The sequence below is a fragment of the Scophthalmus maximus genome, chromosome 13 (assembly GCF_022379125.1).
Source record: "Scophthalmus maximus strain ysfricsl-2021 chromosome 13, ASM2237912v1, whole genome shotgun sequence".
Classification (NCBI taxonomy): Eukaryota; Metazoa; Chordata; class Actinopteri; order Pleuronectiformes; family Scophthalmidae; genus Scophthalmus; species Scophthalmus maximus.
The window spans coordinates 9,647,952-9,666,680 of NC_061527.1; the positions used below are offsets into that span (position 1 = coordinate 9,647,952).

The following is an 18,729-nucleotide window of genomic DNA, read 5'->3' on the forward strand; positions in this document are numbered from 1 at the left end:
TGTAGGCATTTTAATTTCTATATAATCAACAACATCCTGTCCCATAATCATTCAGGCCTTTCTTCCCCCTCATTTCCTCTGAGCCTTCTAATTAACCAACTTCCTTGACCGCCAAAATTTCCAAAAGGGATTAAAATAATCTTTTCTTTAATCTTTAAATTTAAAAAAACTCCTATGGGCTGGTTTTGCTCTCACAGAGATGTTTATGAGAGAAGGGTTTTTTTTCAAATTTCATACTGGGCGATAAAGCTCAATTAAAATAAAAAAGGATGACTCCCCTGATATCTTGCTTCCTAGGAAGAACATCACATCTCACAAAGTTATGAGTCATCTTAAGATGTTTGCTTACATACCCGACTCTGACTGAATCCTGTCGGGCTGCAATGGTTTCCACCGTTGGATTTGTTCCCTTCCGTCTATGGACAATGGACTCATAGAGACAAGCTGCTGTGATGAGATTCGTCACTAGAGGACAGCATCTTCCTCTTTAACAACATCCACTAGGCCAAAGGAAACGCCCTTACAGTCAGGCCTCACACGACTGCTTTCATCTGAAGCACATCGCCTTTAAGTGTATATTTCCCTTGGAGGAAAAAAAAAAGGAGACGGAGAGAAAGGGACTCAATTTATCCAAACCTGGCTTTCATTCAGAATTCATTTGTTTTCACCATCATATACACATGTTGATAATGCTGTAGGTATGTTGGTTATTTAAAGGTAAACAACACATTCACTCGCACACGGTCCGTGCGATCAAAGCGTCACAGAAAGAATCACATGCAGTGCCTCCGAAACAACATTATGGAGGCTGCAGCAAATTACTGTTCAAATATCATCTGAGCTGACCTGATTATGAAACAGGCCCATAATCTCCGAATGCATGATGGCATTGATGAGCTGCCTGTTTAATACACGTCCTCAAGGGGGCGACGTTGTGCTCAGCTTGGAAACGTGGGACATTTTCTCTCTCCCTAAATCATCACTTCATTAAATAAAGCCCCACACAACAGTCACACCAAATCAGTTACTGTCAGCATTTAGAGAGTCACACCCCCCCCCCCCCCCCCCCCCCCACACACACACACACACATGAGAGCACGGCCTTTGTCTGGATCCCACCATTTAACAACACAATTCCAGCTTACAAATCCCCCCTTGCTGCATCCTTGTCGACCTGTTTTTGTCAGTCGTCAAGCGAGCAAGGTCTGTGGAATCGACCAACACGTTCCCGGCCCAAAAATAAGCCCTCTATGTCTCCCTCTTTGAAATGGGATCTTAAAAACAAGAGCTTGGCCCAGCCGCACTCTCTAATTAGAGAGGCCCACAGATGCCTGCATGCTCCCACACACGCTCACACACACATAGAAACCACACGTGCGCACACACACACAAATTACAGAAAGACAGGAGAGATCAAAGAAGAGAGCACAGAACAGTAGTTTGTGTATTTACAACACCGCTTCGAAAAAAAACGACGAGTTGTGAGTGTTGTAATTTTTGGGGGGGGGGGGTGAACTGATGCCGCTTGACGCCACCGAATTCAATGAATGCTGTCTCTCCTTGATATTATTGGCACACCCATTGGTTCCTGTGTGCGTGAATGAGCTGGCTGTCATTTTCTATCTATGCGCTTTTTCAGTAATGTGTCACATGATCGGCGAAGCAGCCCTAGCCAGCCTTTATCATGCTAATGTTTTTCAATTTCCCCCCACAAAGAGCATACATAGCTCGTACAAAAGATGGCTTCAGACAGGCCCGTAACTCTCCGTCTCCGTCCTCTCCCTCAAACACTCTCACACTACTCACACTCAAATGACAGTGTCCCATCTCAGTGGCCAGATACAGTCATTTCTTGTCCGATGCACACACGGACGCATTGAGGGCCACGCACGGACTACGCGAGACACACGTACACAAACGGAAACCGTGCGTGCGTTTGCACACTCAAAGAGAGAAACACACCAGCGCTCGAAACGCACACGCTCGTACTCATCCACACAGCTGGTCGCCCCTCTGAATACGAGCAAGTGGATCTTATCACTGGTACTTACGGAGACACACATACACACACACACACACACACACACACACACATAGTCCTACCTGACGAACAGTGGACTATTGGACAATGCCAATCAAGTTTTATACATTTTGAAAAATGTATTTTTTGACGTCTAATGAAAAATGTATAATATTATGACATTTGATGGGGTGTCCTCGATTAGCACTTTACGCTATTTAAGAGTAATACTGGTAATGTAGTATTGCATTGGATTAGCAAAGGAGTGGCCAAAAGGCACGCATATCAAGGAAAACCATAAACATATGTAATTTAAAATGTTATATATAGTATATATTAGCAGCTATTATTGTTGTAGGTTACTGCAGGTAGTTTTCTAGTAATATAACTATATTATAGGGGGGGGCAGGGGTGCTGGATCGGTTTTGGTACTCCAGGATTTTCGGAGACCAGACTAGATCTGAACCAGATGCTGCATCATTGGAATCTTAGCTGTTGCAAATAATTCCACCATGATACCGATTAAATTAAGAGCCTCTCCCTGAGCTCTTTTCAGTCTTTGAGGATGGACTTCAAAACTTCACTAAGCCTCATCAGCTGTGAACCCACACCCTCAGTACTTCCAAACAGTCCTCTAACTGACCAAGTTTCTTTTCTTAAATCCTTAAGTCTCTTATCTTGGTGTTGGACTTCACCAAGGATCGAACCCACAACCTCTAAACTTCAGGACTTCCTCACAACTCCCTCAACTATTTCGTCGGACGCAGTAGTGTTTCTCAGAGTATTTGAGTCTTTAAATGTTGAACTTCATAATTCAGTGAGCCACGTCCTCAACCCATTCATGCACTGTAACCCCCTGAACTATTAGTAAAACACACCTGACTGTCTGTTACTTGAATATTTGTTAGAGCCTTTGAGTGTTTTTCAAGGGAGAGTGAGAATTAAACCCAAGGTTTCAAAACCAACACCTCTAACACCTTGCAAAATTCAATAAGTTACCTCAGGATTGAACCGAATACAAACAAATTCTAAACAATTCTCATTTGAACCATTTCACCAGCCTCATTTTGTGCTTCATTTCATGGAGCTTTGACTTGTTCCTTTGGACACTGGACTTTAAAGTTTAGCGAGCATCATAATGGCCCAACCCTTGACCTCAAAACGTTCGTAAAAAGTCCTCTGAGTCTTGTAAAAATGTAACCCCAGAACTCGCTCCTTCAGAAAATTACCATTCATAAGTTTGAGGTTGTGGGTTGGATCCTCAAGCAACATGGTTACTGTTGAAGGTCCACTTACTGCAACAAAGAGGATTGTATCAGTAGCTGTCGTGTTTTGGGTTCGATCCCTGTGCAGGGATCACACCTCAACATCATCATTTCTTAAACAGTAAAGGTTAGGAAATAAAACTGCAAAAAGTCTGTATTCAATTACCTCAGGAATTAAGATGAGTTCAAACCTCAGGATCTGCATTGAAAGTCCAACACTCTGAGTATCCTTGTAGTGCACCAACCAAAGTGAAGATTGAAAAGTCGTCGGACAGAAGTAACCAGTGTGAAGGGTTCTTAGTAGCATGGTGGGTCTGTTCACGACCATTAGGCACCAGTGGTGCAGTGTCGGGGTAACCGGCCTGTTGTCAGTTCCTAAAACCAATTCTGCTTTGAGGGTGATGTAGGGGGCTTTGGCCCCTTCCAAGAAGAGAGAAGCAGAGTCTTATGTCATAGGAAACCACGAGAGGCTAAGAGGGAGAAGAGTTTCTCTCTTGTCTCTCTGTCGGCTGTCTTTGTTCGATCCCTCAAAAAACACTGTCTTTTTACCCTGTCCCTTTCTTTCATTCTCCTCCCCCTGATCTCCTCTGACCAAAGAAACATTTACAGATTTATTGTAAATTGGATATTTTTACCCCTCTAGAAAGTACACAGACAATATATTAAAACATTATCTCGGCAATTAGCACCATGTGCGGCTCACTTGCCAAAGCACTCAACTGAGTAAGTGAGATATGGGAATTAGCAGTTAAAGAGTACAATCATATGCATATTCTGCACGAGTGAAATGGGGACATTGAATTTTTCTGTTGATTATAGAAGTGTTTAAGGTTTTGTTTAGTATTTAATGTGTTGTACTACAAACTGAGATGTCCCTCCTTTGGATTTAATATATACATTTAATAAAATCATTTTTTTATTGTGCATATAAATGTAGTCTGTCAGATTAGAAAAGCAAGGGACAGTTGTCCTATGAGCCTACAGCTTTCTGACAGTCGACCTCGCTGCAGGCCATTGTGTCTTACAACAGACACGCACAAACACACAGATGCACACATGCATATGCCGAATCCCCCTCCCCCTTTGAATAAATCAACACACGAAGCATATAATTCTCCATGTTGGGGCCGATTAATGGGGCATTATGGCCCATTTTAAAATCTCATTAGCAGGGCAGCTGCACTTTGCACCCCATGCTGGTGACTGGGTCTCTCTTTTTGTTTTGCTTTTTTGTACAGGGGGCCCAAGCAGAAACATCACTGCCCCCGCCAACCTCTTCCCCCGCCACACATTCCCAAATGGAAATGCTGGCACACCCAGTGGCAAATTGTATAAAAAAAAACAAAAAAATACAGTATATGCAGTGGGAGAAAACTCCAAGGGTTCACACTGCATCGTCTGATGTTTTCACCTCAGTAGAAACTCACAAATCATGAATTTGTAATATAACAAATAAGTGAGCTTTTATTTCACCTGTGACAACTGTCTGACATCTAATGGTCTCTTAGCTACACAGTGACATACAGTATCTGTAATGGGCAAAAACAAAAGTCCATACATTTTTGTGGATTTTCCCACAGTGAAGTAGAAGCAGTGCTGCCATGCCAGCTCTTTGTGATCTCTAGTCTAATTTCTTCATTATTTTGAACATTTTCAAGTATTTGCTTATTGAAATGATGTCGCATCCATGATGTTGGCAAACAAAGCCGCCAAGTTTTCCCTCATGAAATTCAAATGAAAACCATATCTCAGTACTCCTCAGTTTTATACCATCGTCAGCTTCTATAACCCTTGACTACTGGCCTGTACCTGCAGCTACACTTAATCATTTTGCTTTTGTTTTTGCAAAATATAGTTATCCACAACAAACACATTCACCCTTCACCCATAGCTGCAACTACAATCCTGTTGTTAGGTTTGACAATGTTTACACCTTGTCACCAGTTTCTAGCTGGACACATTTTTTTTCTTCTGTTCAAGCATTGCTAAAACACGATAAGAAAAGGTGTGTGAAAATAATAACTTACACCTCGACTGAGGGCATTCGGCCAGTTCCCTTAAAGTATATTTTGGTGGAACAATACATCCCAGATAGAGAGAGAGAGAGCTTTGTACTCCCTGAAGCTTGCTTTTGCACGGTGGGGGCTTTGTATAGCCACAAAAAAGAACTCTGCAAGTGCACAAGTGCATTGAGGGTTAATATGCTAGGTGGTTGGTACACGCCTCTGGGCATATTATTGGCACCCTGTCCGTACGATACGCAACGAAGGATGAGGTGCCGGTGTTAGCAGTGAACGCCCCCCCCCCCCCAAAAGAAAAACATGAGAAAAAGAGAAATCCTTCCTTGACTGTCGAAATAATTCAGTGAAGTGTAGAATTTAGCAGGGACTATTTATAAACTGGGGGAAACTTCACAGCCTGTACTTTAAGACAAGGTCATGCGAGGCAAGATGGAGAGGTGCCATGAACGAGGTTCCTGGCAGATGTGGAGTTGTCATTTTGTCTCGTGTACTCCTTCTGCTTCCTTTCCTCACTTCCTCCTGTTTGCTTCTAAGACCGCGGGTATCTGTCTACTCTAACCTTCCTCTCCCGACCCCCCCGACTGCACATGTGTTCATTTAGTGCTCGTGAAAAAAGAGCACTGAAAATGACACTGTGCTCTCTATAGAAATAAATGATTTTGTTTTCAACTAGTTGGCGGCCCAAAAATACTGTTCACTCCTAATGAAACCAGCAGTGTACAAATGGTGCACTGGTAAAAATGGATGTACAAATGGGCGATGTGATGTTTGCTCAATGGCATTTTGAGTCAATATTGTTTTAGTGGTTACCAGTGTGCCAACAGTAGGATTCCGGCAAAACTAAGCAAATAATAGTTAATATCATTCAGCGTGAAGAGACCTTGAGTGAGTTTTTCTGCCCTCGTTGCAGGGGTTGCTCGCGTGCAAAAAATCTGTGCAAGTGTACAAGAACTGGCTTGTGCCTCTGAGGGATTATATGACAGGGGAGACGGGGAGATACATTTAAATGGCCATTGCAATGTTAAAGTGATAAAGTAAGCATTTATTTTTCTAAATTACTACATGATATGACCCTTGTAACTTTGATAAAACTTTAACTTTATTTCGACACACACACACACACACACACACACACACACGCACACACACCTAATAAACCACGTAGGATATGTATCTCCTTCCCCAGTAATTCGCTGTATGTCCTTGCCATGTTGAATGTAAAAATAGAGGGGAACAGGGAGAACATCAGATATCAGTGTGGCTGCATCCTCCCTACACCAGATCCAGCCAGATCCCCTGATAGTCGTGAGGCAGAGAGAGTATATGCTCCAGACAGGATATTAGAATGGACGTTTCCCTCCTCCATACGCCACAGGCAGGGCCCACTTGTCCTCTCTACAGAAAGACAGAGAGAAAAGATAAAGACGTGAGGAGAGCTGACAGGCTGCTGGAGCCACAGTCCTCTTTGCTGTTTGCATCTTGAGTCGCTTTCTGATTTGATCCTGAGAGGATGATTGTGATAGGTCTTATTTTTGGTATGTGGACGACAGATGGCAAGGGGACGATGAGGATCTCCGTGTCTGAGGTAGAAGGAAACTATTTCATGCTAAGGGACAATATTTGTCTTGCTTTAATTCAACCTTTATTTACCCATTCGGCCCCATGAGAGATAAGGAATCTTTTTATTTCAGGAGACAGGGTCAAGAGAGACACATCACGGTGCATTTATGGTTGTAAAAAAGCAAGAAACAATATGAAAAGGCAGATTACAAACAAAAGCCACGTGAGAGAAAATAGGAAAGGCCAAATTCACAAAGGGCAATGGTTAAAGGTGTCGCTTTTCTTGGAGCACCCATCATCTGCAAAACATATTTTTTTAAATCTAAGATTCATACACTAGGCGGTGGATTCACTGAGGCTTCTGTGACAGTTTTTGCTTTAGGCACATATGTGACTCATTTTGCCCCTGACGCGTGTGCTGTATATATCAAACATGCACAACATAGTGGAATTTGTGTCTAATTTTAGCAATCTTTCCAAATGACTTTGTCTGTTGTAACAATTATTTCACCCCAAATTAATTGATGACATTTGAATTCAATTTGTAGATTGATTAAAGTAGATTAATCTGAATAGTTGTCAACAGAGGGAGAGCAGCTACTGTGGAGCAGCAGTTTCAGTAGCTGAGCTTGAGGAAGGAGTGGGCGAATGTAACAGAGAGAGGACGGCTGCAACACAGGTTGGTAACCCAATTCATGTAACAACACTTTAATGCTCTCTTTAATACTCTGTTGGACTGACAGCTGACTGGATGCTACGGTGACTCACTATCACCTTCAGAGGTACAAAGTGATATGACGAGACGGGATGGACTGGGGCTAGGTGGGTAGCTGCTAATCTGCAACACAAAGAAGAGGCTTGTTTTGATAACTGCCTGTAACCTTTTTGGTAGAAACATTTGTGAAACCAGTTCAATCATATAATGAACTTTGCATGACCAGACGCACTTTGGCAGCAACTGTATCTAGTTAAGTGTGTGTGTGTGTGTGGGTGTGTGTGTGTGTGTGTGCATGCTAGTGCATTCATGCCTCTAAATTAGTCTGTATGCATGCCTGTGGATGGGCATTCCATATGTGTGAGCATGTGTGCATGCATGCATGTGTGTTCTATCACACATGACCTATTATTTTTACTGTACCTACATGCAAAGCTCTGAGCTCTATGCATTTGTACTCCTTGTGACTCCATAAAGTTTGGGACTACTTTGAATACATATTTAACCAGAATAATTTGTACTGGGTGTATATGAGTTTCCTTCAACTGCATCACCACCACCTCCTCACCTAGGAAATCCCCAAATTACCTTATGAACCCGATCGATGAACACCACTCCTCACTTTCATCATATTTCACAGACAACAGCTTGATTCTAACATGACCTCGTTAGCATGTAAAAGTGGATCCATATGCGGTCGCCGTGCCCGCGCATGTGAACTGACAAATAATTTACATAGTAAACAAGCAGCCGAGCGTGAATAAAACATGGGAACCCTAACTAGACGGGCAACATCCTGCAACATATGTCCCGATTGGATGGAGGCTCGTCCCTCTCCACCCCACTTCGTTTAAGTCTAGAGTAGAACACCTCAGTGCAAGAGCTGAAGCAGATGTCTTGCATTTTCTTCTTCACTGTATGATAGGAAATATGTATATATATATACATATATATATATAAACTCTCGAGCTGCGGGGGCACAGGATTTTATGGCACTTGGTGAGGTCATGGTATGTCCGGAATGGTTTTAGCTTGATGTAAATCTGGTGTTGAGCTACACAGGATGGGGCTGGCCAGCAGATAATATACATATGGGATATGTATATTATCTGCCGGCTAAAGTGCTTGAGTATAGACAGGGCCAACTTATGTTAGACAAGAGCGGGGATTTATGATAAAGCACATTCGCACCTGGCGTCTTCATTCTCTGCCTCTTCTTTCTCCGTCTCTTTGCTCTTTCTTTATCCCTTGCCCTCAAATACAATGCATGTGGACTGGTAATTTCCTGATACACTGTGAGTTAAAAGAGAAAATGTCAGGCAGAGGCAATCACCAGTTTCATGCTATTGGCTTTTTCAGCACAGATTATTTCATTGAATGAGTGCAAAAAAATTGGATCATTATAGAGCGGGTTTTTATAATGTGATACTGAGAGGGAGCATTAGAACAAGTAGACATGATGCTTTGTTGGGCTATTGCACTCATTTTACATTAATCTGTCCAGGAAAAGACATTTAGGGCACTTTTTTCAATAATGTAGTAGCAGTTTTTCTTTTTATTTGTACTTGATGAATCTTTTTCCAGGCAGTTCCAATGACATCAAGCTTTTTCCTATTTAAGGTCTGCTTTCAAATACAGCAAGAAAACATTAATTTGAAGATTGACAGACGGCAAAACATTTCAAAACAAATAATAATCAATCAAAAAAATATGGAGTGAATAAGAGAAGGAATAAGAAACTGGCAGCAAAGAGAAAAGGGAGGAAAGGAAAGGAGTCATCTTACAAATGGGATGATACTTGTTTTCAGCTGATGATGATGAAGACATTGATGAATATCAACTGTCTGGCATTTGCCAGTAAGTCTGCTGGGGTTGTACTGCACGGTTTGTTCATTCTTTTCAAAAAAGCCGAGCATTTAACTGTTTAGAGTTTGATAAGTAAAACATTTATTTAGGGAGCAAAAATATTAAAGCAGAGAAAGATAGGTTTTTCTTTTAAACACTCCTCCTCTCTCCGCTCCCCTTCCATAACACGCTTAAAATCAAGTGCACTCCTTCAGGCCTGGTTCCACAAACCAAGACATCTGTGTGGTTGGCATTGCATGGTCCTTATTTCCTATGTATGGTATTTTAAATGCATGGGCCAGACTGAGCAGACAAAGCCACTCTATCCAATGCCAGCAGGGCAGCACATAAACTCCTAATCCTGTCGATCTTTCCATCCAGAAAAGTGCTGGACGCGTTCCCAGAGTTACGGTAGGCTGAGGCTGTGATGACTTCACCCCAAGACGACCTAATTGTGGAACTGTCATGACATTACAGCTAACCCCCACCGCCTCAAATGAAGGTTTGACTTTGAATCATGCTGTAAATTATGGTCTTGAGGAAAATTCCTTATGGGATTTTCTTTTTTATGATTAAAAGTGTCAGAGAACGTATTGGTGGTGGGTCTGCGGAAAGGGAGGCAGTGGATCTGTGAATGGGTAATGGGTAACATCTGCAATCCCGGGCCCTGCCACCTAATACTCATGGCATGGTCCAAGGTAAACACAGCTGTGAAATGTCCTGAGTGACTGCACGAATAATAAATCTGTATGGGTGTAGTGGGCGGCTGCTGGGTTGCTTCTCCTCCGACCTCTCGCTCTTTCCCACAGGGACAGCAGCAGCACTCACAATCAGCAGTAGAATGCGGTGACTGTGTACGGTTGAAAGACGGCAGCAAATCAAGATGGATGCCAAGAGGAATGACAACACGCATGCTTCGGAGGTATTGAAGGTTTGGCTCCATCCATCCATTCACATTTACTCTCTATTTAGACATGGAGCAGCATCCTGCCAAGTGTGGGAAGCATTATGAGACAGAATGCATTCATGTGAGGAGAGTACAACGTCCTCGTAAGTACTATGACACATTATATGAAATGTTACCCCCGTGTCCAAATAGAAACTTATTATGATTTAAATCCAGATTTAGAAAGCCTCACAAAAAAAATAGTGCGTAAATGAGCATGACTCCACCTTTACTGGTGTGTGACAAAAACAATGAATGAAATCGAGTAAATATATACTTGATTCTTGGTTACAAATGCCTATTTTGACTAGTCACACTATTCCCTTTCCAGAAATGAAGCCGCCCCTGGCCCCCCAAAAAAATAATTAGTGAGTTGATTTTTAGAGCTACTGTCGACTACTGTACGACGACAACCTGACCCTTGCAACTTAGTCCCATGTTGATTGTCTAACCATTTATCAGGAGTAGAGTATAAATGGGGTCATGTTTGTTGTTTTTCCACTTAAGCATTACATTAACCAGCAGCACCTTCTTAATTCAAACCCTCCCTTGGCAATTGTCTCATTTTCAACCCTAACCATAAGATTCATACACTCTCTCTGACTATTAAATCATTTGAAAAGGTGAATTACAGATACATGTAATACAAACAAAATGTGTGCAGAGTCTGCACTCTCAAATCAAATACACAAAGATATAGTCTGGCAGAGAAACAACCAGGTTTTTAATAGGTCCTGGAATTTTGTACAAACTGCTTGACAATTTAAAAAGTCAAGAAATGCAGAAAGTCTATTGCACAGGTCAATGCTTGCTTAACCCATTCTGACACTTCTTTGTCGCCCATGTGTGGATATCTCCTAGAGGGGGATTCAAAGCAGGTGCAGGAACATTGACTTTGTCATTGCTTTTACTTATGCTCTTCTTGTCAAGAGGTGTTGAATACTCCCCCGTGTCGCTGGCAGTGAGAGCAGTGAGAGAAAGCCAAAGGTTCTTTTTTTTATTCTATTTTTTTTCAACTCATACATCACACACACCCAAAGCACCTACCGGACACTGACTGTCCATGTCAATAATGTCAGAAACATCCAGTGCTTGACCGGCCAAGAGCAAATTCAGTTTGACCAAATTCTGGGGGCGATTATGCAACGTTTCTGCCCTGAAATATGCAGATTCATGCCCATGCCTTAAGATAGTTCAGTCTGGATCACTATCCACCAAACGTTCTGACATCAGAAACAGCTTGTGCCAACAATGAAAGGTGAAGCAGTTTCCATGAGTCATCCGTTAAGTCAAGGACCCATCCCACAATATCCCAATGACAATCAGTTTGCTGGGCTAAAATTTACTCAAAGAGTACAACAGAGAAATTTCTAATGTTGTCAGTTATTGCGAAAAAAAAAAAATACCTTCAGAATCTCTGTTTAGCGCTTCCTGTTCCTGGCACGACCAGTCCACCACTACGTCCACCGTCTTGTCAAAACAAGCTTTCAAATTTATTTGAGTTTCATATGTTGAATTAATGTTGAGTTTTTGCACCAATTGTTTATGTATATATATATATATATATATATATATATATTTTCCCTGGACTCAAGGCTACATACACAGAACTGTTTTTGAAGACTGGTGTTGGTAGACGAGAAGACAACAAGATGATATCTGGGCCTAATGTCTCATTGTATATATTCACTGACGAATTGTTGGTCCTTCAGAGCCTAAGTGTTTTTAGTTTGAATGTAATAACATTCATGATAGGGTATGAGCACACAATTAAATCCTAGCACTCAAATCTTGTGGAGTATAATGGCCGCTTGAAGGGGAGATATAATCGGAGTCAAGTTATAATTTGCTTTTCCTGCATGAATACCAGCAAAGCACAATTTTTTTCACATTTGAGAAAAACGCCTTCTCTAAAGGAGATTAAATGACTTAAGATAGAGTGAGGTACTGTACTGGTCAGTGCTGGCTGCGGCCATGTTAATGAAAAGCATTTGGACATTTTTAATGTCTTCAAATAAAAGGTCACTTCGTCTGATTTCCACCTCAGTGACAGGGAACCGTCACGGTCACTCAACATTTGGTCGTGCCTTTATATGCACTTTCATACTTGGTTAAGACTTGCGTGTGTGTGTGTGTGGGTAACCGTGGTGTTGATTGAGTCACATCCAGCAGCGATGCTGTGGGTGCAGAACAGCCTGCGGTATTAGCATGTATAAACAGGCTTATAAATGGGGCACTATTTGGCTGTTCATTTTCATCCTCTTAACAGTAAACAAGGCGGAACAGGCCTTGACACCCTGAAATAAATGGAAACCAACGCACGCAAATTCGGCTGCAGCGGGGGAACCAACGAGGGTTGTTTGAGTTAAGGTCAATCCTGTTTAGATTGCATTGGTCATAGGCCGATTTTTTTTTTGTGGTTTGTTTGTTGAGCTTTTCTGCGAGGTTAATCACGTATTCATGTATTCTGAAATGTGATGTTGTAATGAATGTGACTGTGTTTGCTTGTGTTGTTGGGCTGCTTTTTATGTTGAGGTGTGTGTTTGTGTTTTGAGCGGGTGGGGGTGGGGGGGTACAAAGGATTCAGTACAGTGGTACTGATATAAATAGCAGTCACACTCCAGCAGAAGCTGTATACAATGCATTTTATGGAGATATAGTGCATGTGGATAGGATCCGTGTCTGTCATACACACTGTCTTCTGTGTTCATTTTCTGTTGTGTCTGAAATAATCACAGCTTTGGCTGGAGTCGAAATAGATTTTTAAGACTTGCTCAAGAAACTGACAGCTGTTCCACGAGTCAGTTGACCTTTAATTAACAGCATCAAAGCTGTTGCATACGCTGCTGTGTGTCAGTATCTTATATTCTTAAGTAGGTCATGCATCTGTTAAAACTAACAAATAAACAAACCTTAAACCCTAATTTCACATGCGTCTGAATTGAGGTCACGGCAGATCCAGAGCCACTGGGTCTCCCACTGCTAACTGAATAAATCAGATTACTGGCAGCTGTGTTCAGCAGACACACGCACAAGCCGAGATTGTGACACCTAAACATCGCAAAATGTCAACATCAAAGCAAAAAGGAGTTGGTCTGGAAAATAAAAGTTGAGTATTTAGCGCGCTTAAAGATCAACATACCAGAGTTTCAGGGTGAGTTAATGTTGCACTCAGATTAATCAGGTGATGCTCATTTTCTGCGGCCTCCACGATTAGGCAACTGTATGGTAACATCTCGATGAGATGCTTTACAATGAGGTGGTTGTGGTGTTTATATTTTATTTATGATTATTAATACAAAAGTGTAAATCATTTGGATTCACATTTATATGTTAGATTATACTGAGGAGCTGGACTGCCCTCATGAGCGTACAGTACAAATGCTGAATTGAAGCCAGAGACGAAGAGCTATTTTTACAAAGTCATTTGACAGATACATCCGACAACCTTCAGAAATACAAATTTGCAGTGTTTTTCTTCATCGGACGAGGTTTTCTGGACTTGAGTTATGCCACATGAAAGGATAATGGCAATTGTCAAAAAAAAATGGCGGACAGGTTACATATGAGATCTCCTTCCATTGAACACTATCAGTCTTTTCTGAAGAAGCCGTTTACACGAGCGCGCTGGAGACAATGCGGCGTGTCATTGTGATAGGTCCCATCTTGGCTTTTTACTGCTTCGCTAAAACAAAGACGGGATTAAGAGCGTGGATTGAAATGGTAAACCGCAGTCAAATACATTTGTTTCTCTAACACAAAATAGTCTCTCTGCTCCCTGGGGCGACCTGCTCCAAGTTATTTATGATGTCGAAATTAATCTCACTTAGCGCGATGAGGCTCTCGAAGAGGGGCCCTCCTTCTGAGTCGGCAGCCGAGTGAGGGATGAGAGAGAGATTGAGGAGAGCAGAGAGAGCGCACAGCGACCGAGGACTTATTCAAATCCTCCCTCGTAGATTAGCAATCGCAGCTTGACAAGCCGCCGCGCAAGTTATTATTTATTAAATTTTTGGAAAATTGAAGCTGTTTCTCACTAACATGTCAGCAACTGGGGGGTAATCCGTTTGGAATGTACGAGTGATAAGACAGGAGACAAACTCGCCAGTGTGTCACAGACTACCGAGGACGCAGGAAGTAGAATATTCAAATGAGGTCTGTGGGCTTTAAAGCAGCTGTCTGTTTGGTTGCTGCTCCCTGGCATTGTTGGCCTATGCTGGACGGAGGCTTTCATTGCAGGGGCCCATTAGGTGTACAAATATTATGATTCATGATTACACATGATCTGCGATTGTAGACTGACGCGAGGCTCTTTAAAATGCATCGTGCTCAGAAATGTGTACGTATTGCAAATATAATGATATTGGAGAATATATCACAATGTTCAGTTTAATGCTCACTGGTGTCTGCGTGTTAATAAAGATGAAAAATAAACATAGATTTAACTCGAGTAGTTATTGTGACGGCTCATGAAAAATTGCAAAGAGAGGAACTTGTGTGCAGGACCCTTTTCTCTTTCGACTAAGACTCAATCTATTAAGATAATCTTTGCGCTCAAACCAACAGAATGCAACAAGGACTGTCTGGGGGAATGAACACAGCTCCTTTGTTGCAGCTTCCTCACTGGGACAGTGTTTTAAACAGATAAACAAAGCGTGCAAGTGAATACCAGTCACCACTGGCACCCCTCTCTGCAAATACCGATTGTGATGAAATGAGTCGAGTTCAGTCGCTCGTATGGAGCCGAAGAGAAGCAACAGACACTGGCTCACGGTGACATCTAATTAACATGATATTCGGTATGTTGAACAATGTTTGCCACTGCGCATAAAATATGCCACTCGAGTACAGATTCTGTTGAACTTTAACTTGATGTAAAGTAACACTGATGTTGTATGAATTTAAATAAGTACAAGGGAAAGGTTGATTATTTAAGAAACAAAACACACAGAGGTTGTTGTTTTCTTTAAGTTAAGTTTTTAAGTTTAAAAAAGAATCATGAAATTCTCAATGTGGCCAAATCTAGATTCACATGGTATTATGAGTGTCCTGATTTTGTTGTTAGCAATGTTTGGAGTTAAAACACTGAAAAGGCAATTGAGTACAGTCCAAATAAAAGCAACTTGATTGCAAAATTAATAATTATTAAAAATAAATAAAAATGAATGTATTTCATCTAATGTGTGGATGGAAAATGATGCCAAAAACTTTAGATGTAGCATGTTATGTATTTTTGTTTTTTTTAACTCCAGTTCACTTGACAGCAAATTGCTTAAATATAGAGCTCAATTAATCTTGAGAAACAAGAGAATAGGCAAAAAAGAAAGAAAAGGTAGGTTAAATTCTTTTCCACCATCACCCGTCTCATTATAACTGGGACCCCTCGCAGAATATGCTGGCATCATTTGGAGGCCTCAGCTCCGTGACATTTATAAATATTTGACAACAGATGAGCGGGCTCCGTGGGATGCCACTCCAAGCACCAGTCTGCTAATAAAGCAAAGGCCATCAACCCGCTCCTGTGTCGAGAGTCGTGCTCAATGTCCAGTCGCCGGGATAGTTGAGAAAACATGCACATCCCCGGCGATGCACACGCCCGCGGACGCCCTCACCTCGCACAAACTCGCAGTGTCAATACACACACAGATATGAACGCACGCACGCACACACTGTCAAAATGTGAAGAGAGCAACCGAGAGGGTGTGCGAACCAGACATCACAATCAATATCAGAGCCAATGAAACCGCAATTAGACGCTTTGTGACCAACTGTGATGTGAGTAATAATATTGTGTGCTTCTCATTTTCTGATCCCCTTGTATTTTTCTGCCGCTACACTTGAGACAATTTGTAGCGAATAAAGTATGATCCTATATGATCACACTTGCCGGATGAATAATGCAATATGTGTGTGTGTGTGTGTGTGTGTGTGTGTGTGTGTGTGTGTGTGTGTGTGTGTGTGTGTGTGTGTGTGTGTGTGTGTGTGTGTGTGTGTGTGTGTGTGAGCATCTATCTTCTTCCCAGACAGCTGTTAACCTTCCAGGTCTGAATGAGAAGAAGGTGGGGGGCCGAGAACACGCTCTCGTCTCAGAGGAAACACCAAAACAGCGTAATGGCTTACATGTTGCTAATAATGCAGCAAACATCGCATGATGAAGTGATTTGGCGTGTTTCATTCACTGCCACATTACACACAGGCCAAAGTTAAGAACATCTATGTTAAGTAGCAGTCAACGGGGGGAAGCCCGGTTCGCTTTCTCCTGAGCTGCCCTCTTCCTCTGCCCCGCTTTACCCAACAAGTGCTTTGATGTTAAATAAATCGATAAATAATGAATAGATGTTGAGTAAAGCTGATAGTTATACAGTAGTCTGCTCGTGTGTTGAGAGTTAAATATGGGAATAGAACAAAAATCGCATCCACATCTGCCGTCTTTCGTAGCTTCTCATATTATTCTTTTGTGAAAACGATGGTATTTCTAATTTCCATGAGCAAAAACAGTAAATTCTTTATCCCACTACAATGATATATTGTTAAATGTGAAATGGAAACATATATAAAACATCTACACGGTGCAGTTTTGTCTTTTTGCATTCATTCTTCTGCTTCTTTTATTTCCCCCTGTCTTCTTATCGGCCCCTTCATCTGTGATTACTCCCCCTTTGTTCTCGCTCACTCGTCTCCTTTTCCTTCCTTCCATTCTTCCATCCCCCTCTCTTTCTGTCCATCTGTATATGTTGCTCTCTCTGTGTTGGCACGTGCATCGCTGTTCCCCTGTTGGTTCGCGGCCAGCTCCCCCACTCCTCTGTTCTCGCTCTTGTTCACCCACCCCCACCTTCCTCGTCCTCCTCTTCTTCTTCCCATTTTGCATGTGTGCCAGGGTCCGGGGGGCTCGGCACTGTGTACAGCCCAGTGGCCTAAAAGTGAATACTTACGTAATTGCCAACTGTCTCCAATCATTAGGGGCAGCCCTTAAAAAAGACATGCTTCGCCGACAGCTGCGTCCCCTCGCCTTTGCCAGCCTTTCAGATCGCATTTGCTTTAAAGGGGCTCGTCCACATTATATTTAACCCCAGAGCGCTGTGTGCACTGCGGATGACGGGGGAAACAGATAAAGGGTACGCTATTTATGCAGAGTTCTTCCACATGAAGTATGTATGAAAACAAAGTATAGATTCTCTCAGGGGGCTGATATGCACTAAAACTGATTGTGTTTATGTCTAATATTACTCCAAGTGATGTAGCAGATATTGTGACCTCGTAAACACAAGGTCCATCGCTGCACATTCATTTTCACAGCATGTGCGGCAACAGTATCTGGTCATGAACACAGCTGAGACACACAACATGACAAGTTTATTTATTTTTTTAAACATTAATCACGGTTGAATACATCCTTTTCCCATCCATATACGTGTAAATGTACCAACAGGTAGGACATTCAGTTTGTGTCCAAAGGAGACGTCACATGACCTCTCATGTACATCGTCCAACCCTGCAGGAATCCTGAATTTAATCCACAGCTATGATATGAGAAATTAAAGTTTAGACGTGCTCAGACGAGACCCATTTGTTTATATTAACTTCTGACAATTCCCTGCCAGTTCCTGCTGAGAGACAAACGGACATTTTTATTTCCGTGCTTTCAGAGAGACCTCCCGCAGTATAGTTTGTGACAGCTGGGTCAGGTCCCCATATATCGGGGACACAGCTGCCTGGCAGACATGTACTCATGCACACACACACACACACACACACACACATATGCACGCACACTCGCATGTTTCGGGCAAACAGGAACAGGAAAGCAGAGCATCTGAACAGCCTCGGAGCAGAAACTTACAACCACATTTCTGTTCCCTGACAAAAGCAATGTATCTGCAAAACGATATTTTAGCAAAGAACAAAAGAGTGCTTAATTTCACACCGATCTCCATGTGTTTCACAGAAAGTTTTGCAATACAAAAGGTTCTAAAGGACTACACATGGCAATGAACATTTTCAGCTTAGAAGAGAAAATATTTAAAAAAAAACCCTGGTATGATTCATCTCTTAATTTGCCCACAGTATTTGTAAATTGGTATTTATCTCCTTGGCTAAAAATGTTGCTTAAGGAGAGTTTTTTACTGTACAATGAATCCTCTCTTATCAGTCGACAATTAGCCCTGGAGTAACTGACACGACTAACACTCATATCGAACAACCTAAGTTAAAATAGCTAAATATAATGTAATTTCCTCGCCTTATTGTTGCCTTTCATAAGCACAAATGCACAATACAGTCATACAGTATGGCTATTCAAATACTTATAATATAAGTTTTTTCTAATCACCGGCTGAGGTGACAGAAACCAGAGGGAACAA

The 18,729-nt window shown here is 41.9% G+C and overlaps 2 long non-coding RNA genes across 4 annotated transcripts in view; one reads left to right on the forward strand and one right to left on the reverse strand.

The window, feature by feature from the left end:
- Positions 1 to 5,618: 5,618 nt before the first annotated feature.
- The window catches only part of LOC124850923, a 42,198-nt gene continuing 29,087 nt past the window's right edge, over positions 5,619 to 18,729 (reverse strand). The window contains exon 5 of one of the 2 annotated variants that reach the window (XR_007032016.1): positions 5,619 to 6,701. This is a non-coding gene — a long non-coding RNA (uncharacterized LOC124850923). Of the gene's footprint in view, positions 6,702 to 7,640; positions 8,875 to 18,729 lie in introns of those variants that run through there. The other variant, XR_007032017.1, reaches the window with a different exon arrangement.
- Positions 7,448 to 17,109, forward strand: LOC118318400. Of its 2 annotated transcripts, none has more exons than XR_004795708.2 (4): positions 7,448 to 7,545; positions 9,808 to 9,928; positions 10,236 to 10,348; positions 16,393 to 17,108. It is a non-coding gene; the product is annotated as an uncharacterized LOC118318400 (long non-coding RNA). The 2 variants fall into 2 exon arrangements; XR_004795709.2 differs by lacking the exon at positions 7,448 to 7,545 and adding an exon at positions 7,565 to 7,688 and having other exon boundaries at positions 16,393 to 17,109.